Source organism: Pristiophorus japonicus, chromosome 23 (genome assembly GCF_044704955.1).
Source record: "Pristiophorus japonicus isolate sPriJap1 chromosome 23, sPriJap1.hap1, whole genome shotgun sequence".
Classification (NCBI taxonomy): domain Eukaryota; kingdom Metazoa; phylum Chordata; class Chondrichthyes; family Pristiophoridae; genus Pristiophorus; species Pristiophorus japonicus.
The window spans coordinates 35,012,219-35,021,889 of NC_091999.1; positions in this window are offsets into that span (position 1 = coordinate 35,012,219).

Below are 9,671 nucleotides of genomic sequence, written 5' to 3' on the forward strand. Positions count from 1 at the left end.
CCACCGACGGCGGTCAAGGCTGGCGCCGCGGCCACCCCTCCCCTAATAGCGTCTGCGTGCCGGGAGCCGTAGGTGCGCGGGCATCGTCGGGGGCCTTTGTTTTCTCGGCCTCTGGCGGGGGGGAGTGTGAGCGTCCGATCGGAAAGAAGGCGCGGAGGAAGGCGAAACATCTCGAGGCGGGTCCCCTCAGTGCGCCAGAAAGTTTGACCACCGCGCTCAGCCCAGCCCAGTCATCGGCGAGCGCGGGGTGCCCTGAGCCCGTGCCCGAGCCCTTGACCAATACCGCAGGGGGGCTCGGGCGCGGGCAAGATAAGAAAAAGGGGATCGGAGCGGGAGGCCTCGGCAGACATGGAGTTCTCCCTGCCTCCACGCACCCCCAGGAAAAAAAGGAGGCGCCGCTCCAATGAGGCGGAGGGGGAGCAACATCCCTCCGCGTCCCCCACCAGCGCCCCCAAGCTGCGGTGTAGGAGAGAGGAGTCTGTCGCCGGGGAGGGTGGGACAGTCGAGGCTGACCAGCCTCTGCCTCCCGGGGCTGGCGTGAAAGATCTGCCTGTCGTGGGGGGCGTGGGGCCAGCCGAGGAATACGTAGCCGCCAACTCGAGCATCTCGGGGACTCAGGTGGGCGAGGCCGAAAAGGCAGAAGCTTAGCCCGCCCAGCCAATACCCAACTTCCCCCAGGAGTAGCTCGGCCCAGAAGAAACTGAAAATAGAAGTAATTTTAACAATACTGTACACGCTGGGCCAGGGGATGGCGGCAGGGAGGGGGAAGAACAACAACCCTCGCCCCCTACTTTGGAGCTGAGGGAGTTGGTGGACGTGGAGAATTTCCTAAACCAGGTCTCTCCATGTTTCCCGGCTCCTGGGGCAGGGGAGGACCCCCTTCCGCTGTCGCTTCCCGACCCAGCACCACTTTTAAAAGAGCCAAGTGGGGACTCCTATGGCGACGATTCTGGGGGTGGGATCGGGGCAGAGCCAGGGCCGGATGGAGCGGCAGGGCCATTTGCCGTACTCGTGCGGTCGACGGGCCGGCTGCTAGCGGCAACCTCCCGGAGTGGGACGGGGACTCGGTGGAGGACGCGGGTGAAGATCTCGAGTCCACCACCAGTGAGACGGTGGATCTGCTCGCGTCCGCCGCTGAGGTCCTCCTCATTCCTGCAAAGGAACTCCGGGACATTTTGGTCCAGTGCCGGGGTCGCCGCGACCAAGCCCGTCTGGGACGGGAAAGATGGTCCGAGCCAGTGTTGATCATCGCGTCCGTCCGCGCCGCCGCTAAAACCTTGGCCGCAGGCGGGCCCTTATCAAAGGCTCAAGGCCTTGAGCTGCGCCGGCTCAAAAATATCCTCGCTGGGCTGCTGAAGGAGTGGAGGTCAAAAAACGACTCCACTCCTTCAGCAGCCCAGCGAGGATATTTTTGATAACGACTCCACTCCATCTCGTGAATGTGTACGCCCCTCAGCCCGGCCCGCATCAAATGCGCTTCTTCGAAGAGGTGTCCGTTCTTCATGGCTCGGTCGGCGTCGGTGACTGCATGGTCCTCGGGGGGGATTTTAACTGCACCCTCGAGGCGAGGGACCGCTCCGGTGCCCCGCAGAGCATGATGGCGATGGAGAAGTTGAGTGACCTGGTCGGGTCCTTCGATTTGGTGGACGTCTGGCGAAATCTCCATACCGACTCCAGCGCCTTTACTTGGGTGAGGCCTAGAATAGGATGGTCCAGAATCAACCGCCTTTACGTGTCTCGGGCGTACGTTTCCTGCATCCCGGCGGTCTCCATGCGGCCAGTGCCGTGTTTGGACCACCAGCTGGTGTGGGCGGAGCTCGCTTCACACCGTGCGAGGACGGGGTCCTCGTACTGGCATTTTAACAACCAGCTGCTGGAGGACGTGCGGTTCCAGGACTCGTTCCGTCGTTTCTGGGCCGACTGGAGAAGCAAGCAGGGGGGCTTCCCCTCCTTGAGACTATGGTGGGACGTGGGCAAGGCTCACGTCCGCGTCTTCAGTCAAGAGTACGCGAGGGGGTCGACCAAGAGGCAGGTGGCCAGGGTCGGGGGCCTAGAAAAATATGTGCTCGACCTGGAGTCCCGTCTCGGACAAGTCGTCGGGGACCCGGCACTGCGGATGGTGTAAGAAGCGAAGAAGGCCGCGATGAAGGACCTGCAGCTCGTCGGGTTCCGAGGTGCATTCGTGAGGTCGTGGGTCCGGTTCCTACAGTATCTGGACCGCGGCTCCCCCTTCTTCTACTCGCTGGAAAAAGACAGGGTGTCCATAAGCAGCTCTTGACGCTGCTGGCCGACGACGGCTCTCTCATCTCGGATCCGGAGGGCGTCAACAACCGGGCCAGTGAATATTATGGGGCCCTGTTCTCTCCGGTGCCGTCCAGCGAGGAAGCGCGTAGAGTTTTGTGGGAGGACCTGACGAAGGTCAGCCCGGAGGGCGCCGAAAATCTGGAAGCTCCTCTAAGCCTGGCGGAGCTGACCGGCGCTCTCGATCGGCTCTCGAGGGGAGAAGCCCCGGGGCTGGACGGGCTGACCGTGGAATTCCACAGGGCGTTCTGGGATGTCCTGGTGGGCGACTATGCGCGGGTCCTGGGGGAAAGTCTGGCGACCGGCGAGATGCCCCTCTCTTGGCGCAGGGCAGTCATCGTCCTGCTGCCTAAGAAGGGCGATCTCCGTCTCCTAAGAACTGTCGCCCGGTCTCCCTCCTCAGCACGGACTACAAAATCTTCGCCAGGGCGATGTCAGCTCGCCTTGGCGCCATGCTGGACAACATGATCCACCCCGACCAGTCATACATGGTCCCGGGCCGGACAATCCACGATAACATCCATCTGTTCCGGGACGTCATCCATTACTCCCAGGAGGCTGGTCTGTCGGTCGCCTACCTATCCCTCGACCAAGAGAAGGCATTCGACAGGGTGGATCACGACCAGCTGCTCGGAACTCTGCGCGCTTTCGGGTTCGGGACGCACTTCGTTGCCCGGATCCGTCTTTTTTACGCCGCCGTGGAGTGTCTGATTAAGGTTAATGGGTCCTTAACGACGCCCCTTCGCTTTTGGAGAGGCGTGCGCCAGGGATGCCCCATGTCCGGCCAGTTATACGCCGTCTGCGTGGAGCCTTTCCTGTGGACAAGGTTGACGGGACTGGCTCTGCAAGGGCCAGGCGTGGAGGTCGTCCTCTCGGCTTATGCCGATGACGTGCTCCTCACGGTAGAGGATCCCGCTGACCTGCGGAGGATGCGTGAGTGCAAGGAGATTTACTCCGCCGCATCCTCCGTCAGAATCAACTGGGAGAAATGTTCCGGACTTTTGGTGGGTCAGTGGCGGGTGGACTCCCTGCCGGAGGAGCTCAGGCCTTTTGCCTGGAGCACGACCCATCTCCTCTATCTGGGAGTCTACCTTAGCCCCGATGAAGAAGCATGGCCAGCGAACTGGCAGGAGCTGGAGGACAAGTTCGCTGCTCGCCTAGGGCGCTGGACAGGACTGCTCCGAGTGCTGTCCTACAGGGGTCGAGCGCTAGTCATAAACCAGCTGTTGGCCGCCATGTTGTGGTACCGACTGGTCAATTTGACCCCTCCCCCTGCGTTTGTCGCCAAGATACAGAAGAAGCTGGTGGACTCCTTCTGGAACAACAGGAAGCACTGGGTCTCTGCCGCAGTCTTGAGTCTCCCGCTTGGGGAGGACGGTCAGTCGTTGGTGTTCGTCAGTGCCCAGCTCGCGACTTTCCATCTTCAGACACTGCAGAGATACCTTTAAGTTGAGCCCCCTCCTAGGTGGCGTGCTCTGGCGATGTATTTCTTCCACCAGCAGCACGTCCTCAACTACGACACGCAGCTCCTGTTTGTGAGTGTGGGGCGTCAGGACCGTTCTCAGTGAGCTGCTTGTCTTTTGCAAGCAACTCATCAGGGTCTTGAACAAAGTCTCCACCAAGCGCAGCTCTCCACCGGCTGGAGTGGCGGCTGTCCTGCAGGAGCCGCTGCTCGGGAATCCGTACCTCCACTACCGAGGTTTTTTGTGGCGGTCGGACGAGAGGGCTGTGGCTGGTGAGGTGACAGGGGTCAGGGACCTACTCGATGGCGGAGGAGCGGGCTGGATGGTGCCAGACACGCTGGCGCGGCGCCTAAATTCTGCCAACGTCCGCCACGCGGCCGATGCCATCGAGTCGCTAAAAAGAGCTCTGGGCCCTCACTCCGTTATGTGCATCGAGGAGGCTCAAGCACGTGGGGAGATCCCGTCCGAACTGACCCCCGTCCGGACAGAATTCCTCATCGGCGCCAAACCCCGGAACCTCCCTCGGGGGCCGGCGCCTCACAACTTGATCCGCCTCTGGGAAATGCCCTCCGTGCCTTTCTGTTCCGCGCGGAGGGGTTTCCTGTACGGGCTGCTCCTGCACACTCTCAACTTTGCCATCCTTGTCTTCCATCTGGACACGCCATGGCATACCATCTTGCCGTCCGGAGGAGGCGGGGGTCCCCGATGGAGGGCACTCTATGCAGGGGTCCTCCCAATATTCGTCGGGGACTTGGCCTGGAGGGTGGTGCACGGAGCAGTGCAGTGCAATAAATTTTTAAGTCGGTTCGCGGGCTCCCAGACCGCCTGCAATTTCTGCGGTCTGGAACAGTCCGTGTTCCATGTTTTTATTGAGTGCACGAGGTTGAAGCCCCTGTTTTGTTATCTAAAGGGGCTGCTCCTGAAATTCTGGCTGCACTTCAGTCCCACCCTCCTGATCTTCGGGCACCCTGTGCGGAGGGGAGCCGGTAGGTCCGAGGGCCTCCTCGTAGGACTGCTCCTGGGCACGGCCAAGGGTGCCATCAGCCGGTCCAGGCATCGGGCGGTCGAGGGGGTCGTTCAGCCAGACTGCCTGCCTCTCTTCCGCGCATACATCTGGTTCAGGGTGCCTTCCGCGAGAGGTGGGCACCGGAGGGACTGGAGTGCATCATCACGCCTGGCAACCAAATTTTAAATTGATTTTATGTTTTTAAGTTAATTTGTTTTAATTGCCGGTGCTTTTAGTGTCCCCCTCCCCTTTTATAGGGTGCACTTGAAGAAAAAATATGTTTTTTGTGCCCAAAAAAACCCCCCAAAAAAACAACAATAAAATAAAAAAAATGGCATTGTAAATGTTGGTGTTTCCCCCAGGTCGGGGGGCACGGTTTAATGTTATTTGTTTACTCCTAAAAGAGTTTAATGCACAAGGATCCCCAGGTCTCTCTGCACTGCAGCATTTTGTAATTTCCCCCCCTTCAAATAATATTCCCTTTTACTGTTTTTTTTCCCCCAAGGTGGATGACCTCATATTTTTCGACATCTGCCAAACCTTTGCCCATTTGCTTAACCTATCTAAATCTCTTTTCAGCCTCTCTGTGTCCTCTACACAACCCGCTTTCCCACTAATCTCTGTGTCATCTGCAAATTTTGTTACACTGCACTCTGTCCCCTCTTCCAGATCATCTATGTATATTGTAAGCAGTTGTGGTTGCAACACCGATCCCTGTGGCACACCACTAACCACCTATTTCCAACCCGAAAAGTACCCATTTATTCCGACTCTCTGCTTTGTTAGCCAGCCAATTCTCTATCCATGCTAATACATTTCCTCTGACTCCACGTACCTTTATCTTCTGCAGTAACCTTTTGTGTGGCACCTTATCGAATGACTTTTGGAAATCTAAATACACCACATCCATCGGTACACCTCTATCCACCATGCTCATTATCTCCTCAAGGAATTCCAGTAAATTAGTTAAACATGATTTCCCCTTCATGAATCCATGTTGCGTCTGCTTGATTTCACTATTCCTATCCAGATGTCCCGCTATTTCTTCCTTAACGATAGCTTCAAGCATTTCCCCCACTACAGATGTTAAACTAACCGGCCGAGAGTTACCTGCCTTTTGTCTGCCCCCTTTTTTAAACAGAGGCATTACATTAGATGTTTTCCAATCCGATGGCACCTCCCCAGAGTCCAGAGAGTTTTGGTAGATTATAACGAATGCATCTGCTTTCACTTCCGCCATCTCTTTTAATACCCTGGAATGCATTTCATCAGGACCAGGGGACTTGTCCACCTTGAGTCGCATTAGCCTGCCCAGCATTACCCCCAAAGTGATAGTGATTTTCTCAAGGTCATCCCTTCCCACATTCCCGTCACCAGCAATTTTTGGCATGGTTTTTTTGTTTTCCACTGTGAAGACCGAAGCAAAATAAAATTATTCAACACTCACTGGTTCCCCTCCCCTGAAGGTACTGACTCTGGCGAGGTTCAATACCAGTGACATCATTTACTTTGTTCCTGCACCAAGATGGCCGCGCATGCGCTGTGCTACTCACTGAATTAAGATGGTGGAGAGCTGAACCTGCCTTCCTGCACAAACATGGCCGGCGTTAGCCTGGGGCTGTGACCGGGAGAAAGCCACAAGCTGCAACCGCTGATATTCCGGTTACTATTCCAGGCTTGCGGCGGGCACCGGTTGTTTATGAAGCCTCCCCAACTCCCGCAGGTCCATTACTTCCCTCCGTCCGGCTGAAAAGGACACTTCTGAGAGACTGTCCAAAACACGTCTTCTCCGCCATTACACGCGTCGCGCATGCTCCAAACAGAGCCAGGGCCCGCGCTTGCGCACTGAGCTCCTGTAGTCTGGGTGCGGCACATTCTCCCCCGCTGGGCGTGCTGGATACATAAGTCCATGAGAAATAGGAGCAGGAGTGGGCCACCCGGACCCCTGAGCCTGCTCCCCTTTCAATAACATTTGACTGGACAGTCGAGGGGGAGCGTCACTTAGTATCTCACCCGTGCTGTACCTGCCCTCAGCTGCATGGAGATTAACTCTGTATCTAACCGATGCTGTACATGTTCTGCAGTGTTTGATGGGACAGCGTACAGGGAGATTAATTCTATCTAACCAATGCAGTACCTAACCTGGGAGAATTAGGGACAGGCTAGAGGGAGATTTAATCTTTATGTAACCCGTGCTGTATCTGCCTTTGAATGTCTGGTGAGACCATGTAGAGGGACCTTTACTCTGCATCTAACCTGCGTTGCAAGTGCCCTGGAATAGTTGAATGGACAATGTGTAATTAATTGTGTATTTAACCTGTGCTGTCCTGCCATGGGAGTGTTTGATAGGTCAGCCCTTGAAGGGGGCTTTAAATTGTGACTAACCCTTGCTGTACCTGACCTGGGATTCTTTAGGACAGTGCAGGAGGAGCTTTACTCTGTATGTAACCCGTGCTGTATCTGCCGTTGGACTGTGTAGAGAGAGATTTACTCTGTGTTGAAACCGTGCTGTACTTCACCTCAGAGTGTTTGATGGGACAGTGTAGAGGGAGCTTTACTCTGTTTCGAACCCGTGATGGACCTGCCCTAGTTGTGTTTGATGGGTTAATGTAGACGAAGCTTTACTTTGAATCTGAGTCGGGATAAATGTCCCATTTTCCAGTTGGCAAACAGTGACTAGTGGGGTGCTACAGTGTCGGTGCTCGGTCCTCAACTATTTACAATCTATATTAATGACTTGGATGAAGGGACTGAGTGTAATGTAGCAAAGATTGCTGATGATCCAAAGATGGATTGGAAAACAGATAAGATAATGAGAGGGCTCGAAAAGGTGAATGCAGCGAAGATATTTGCACTCATTGGGGAAACTAAAACTCGGCGACCTAGTCTCAGAATAAGAGATCGCTCATTTAAAACTGAAATGAGGAGAAATTTCTTCTCCCAAGGGTTGTAAATCTATTGAATTTCTGCCCCAGAGAGCAGTAGAAGCTGGGTCATTGAATATATTAAAGGCGGAGATAGACAGATTTTTGAGCGATAAGCGAATGAGGTGTATGGGGAGCAGGCAGGAAAGTGGAGCTGAGCCCAAGATCAATCAGCCATAATCTTATTAAATGGCGGAGCAGTCTTGAGGGGCAAGTGGCCTACTCCTGCTCCTATTTCTTATATTATAGACTACCCTGTTCTATCCTTCGCCGGGAGTGTTTGATGGGACAATGTAGATGGAGCTTTACTCTGTATCTAACCCGTGCTGTACCTGCCTCAGAATTTTTGTTGGGGTATTGTAGAGGGAGAGATTACTCTCTATTTATGCCGTGCTGTATCTGTCCTGGGAGCGTTTGATGGGAAAATGTAGACGGATCTTTACTCTATATCTAACCCCGTGTTGTACCTGCCCTTGGAATGTCTGGTGGGACAGTGTCGAGGGAGCTTTACTCGGTATCTAAGCAAGGCAAGGTATATCATTCCTTCGATAAGGAGACGAAAACTGTGCACAGTACTCCAAGTATGGTCTCATGAAGGCCCTGTACAATTGTAGAGAGAGATTAGAGAGAGAATTACACTGTATCTAAATTATGCTGTACCTGCCCTTGGAATGTGTATTTGGACAGTGCAAAGGGAGCTTTACTTAGTATCGAACCAATGCAGTAGCTGCTCTGGGAATGTCCAGTGGAACAGTATAGACGGAGATTTAGTCTATATCTAATCCATGCTGTACTTGCCCTGGAATGGTTGGGACAGGGTAGTGGGAGATGTACCACGTTATCTAACCCATGCTGTAACTGCCCTGGGAGTGTTTGATGGAACAGTGTAGAGGGAGCTTTACTCTGTATCAACCTAGTGCTGTACCTGCCCTGGTGCTGTTTGATGGGACCGTGTTGAGGGAGCTTTACTGTGTATCGGACCCATGTTGTACCTCCCCTGGGAGTGTTTGGGATATTGTCGACTGTAATTTAATCTGAATCAACCCCAGTAGTGTTTGGGACAAGATGGAGTGAGATTTACTCTGTATCTAACCCGTGCATTAATGGTCGTCCTGACATCAGTTGTAGCAAAAATGCTAAAATCTACTATTAAGCATGTTGTAAGTACTAACAGGATTGGGCAGAATCAGCATGGATTTATTAAGGTAAATTGTACATGACAAATCTGTGAGCATTTTTTGAGGTTGTAACTAGCAGGATAGATAACGGCGAACCACTGGATATGGTGTATTTAGATTTACAGAAGGTATTCGATGAGGTGCCACACAAGAGGTTATAAAACAAAATTAGGGCTCATGGGATTGAAGGTAATATACGAGCAAGGATTAAGGATTGGTTAATGGACAGAAAACAGAGAGTAGGAATAAACGGGTGATTTTCGGGTTCGCAGGATGTAACTGGTGGGGTGCTGCAAGGTTCGGTGCTTGGGCCCCAGCTATTCACAATCTATATCAATAATTTGGACCAAATGTAATATATCGAAGTTTGCTGAGTATACAAAGCTAGTTGGGAATGTAAGTTGTGAGGAGGATAAAAAGAGTTTTCAAAGGGATATATACAATCTCAGTGAGTGGGCAAGAACATGGCAAATGGAATATAATGTGAAGAAATGTTAAGTTAGGCACTCATAGTAAAAATAGAAAGGCAGAGTATTTATTTTAAATGGTGAGAGATTGGGAAACATTGTGTTCAGAGGGACCTGGATGTTCTTGTACACAAATCGCCAAAAGTTAATATGCAGGTGCAGCAAGCAATTAAGAAATCAAATGGTATATTGGTCTTTATTACAAAAAGATTTGAGTATTTACGTCTTAATGCAATTATACAGGGCCCTGGTGAGACCACACCAGGAGTATTGTGTACTCTTTTAGTCTCCTTACCTAAGGAAAGATAAACTTGCTATAGAGGGACAGCAAT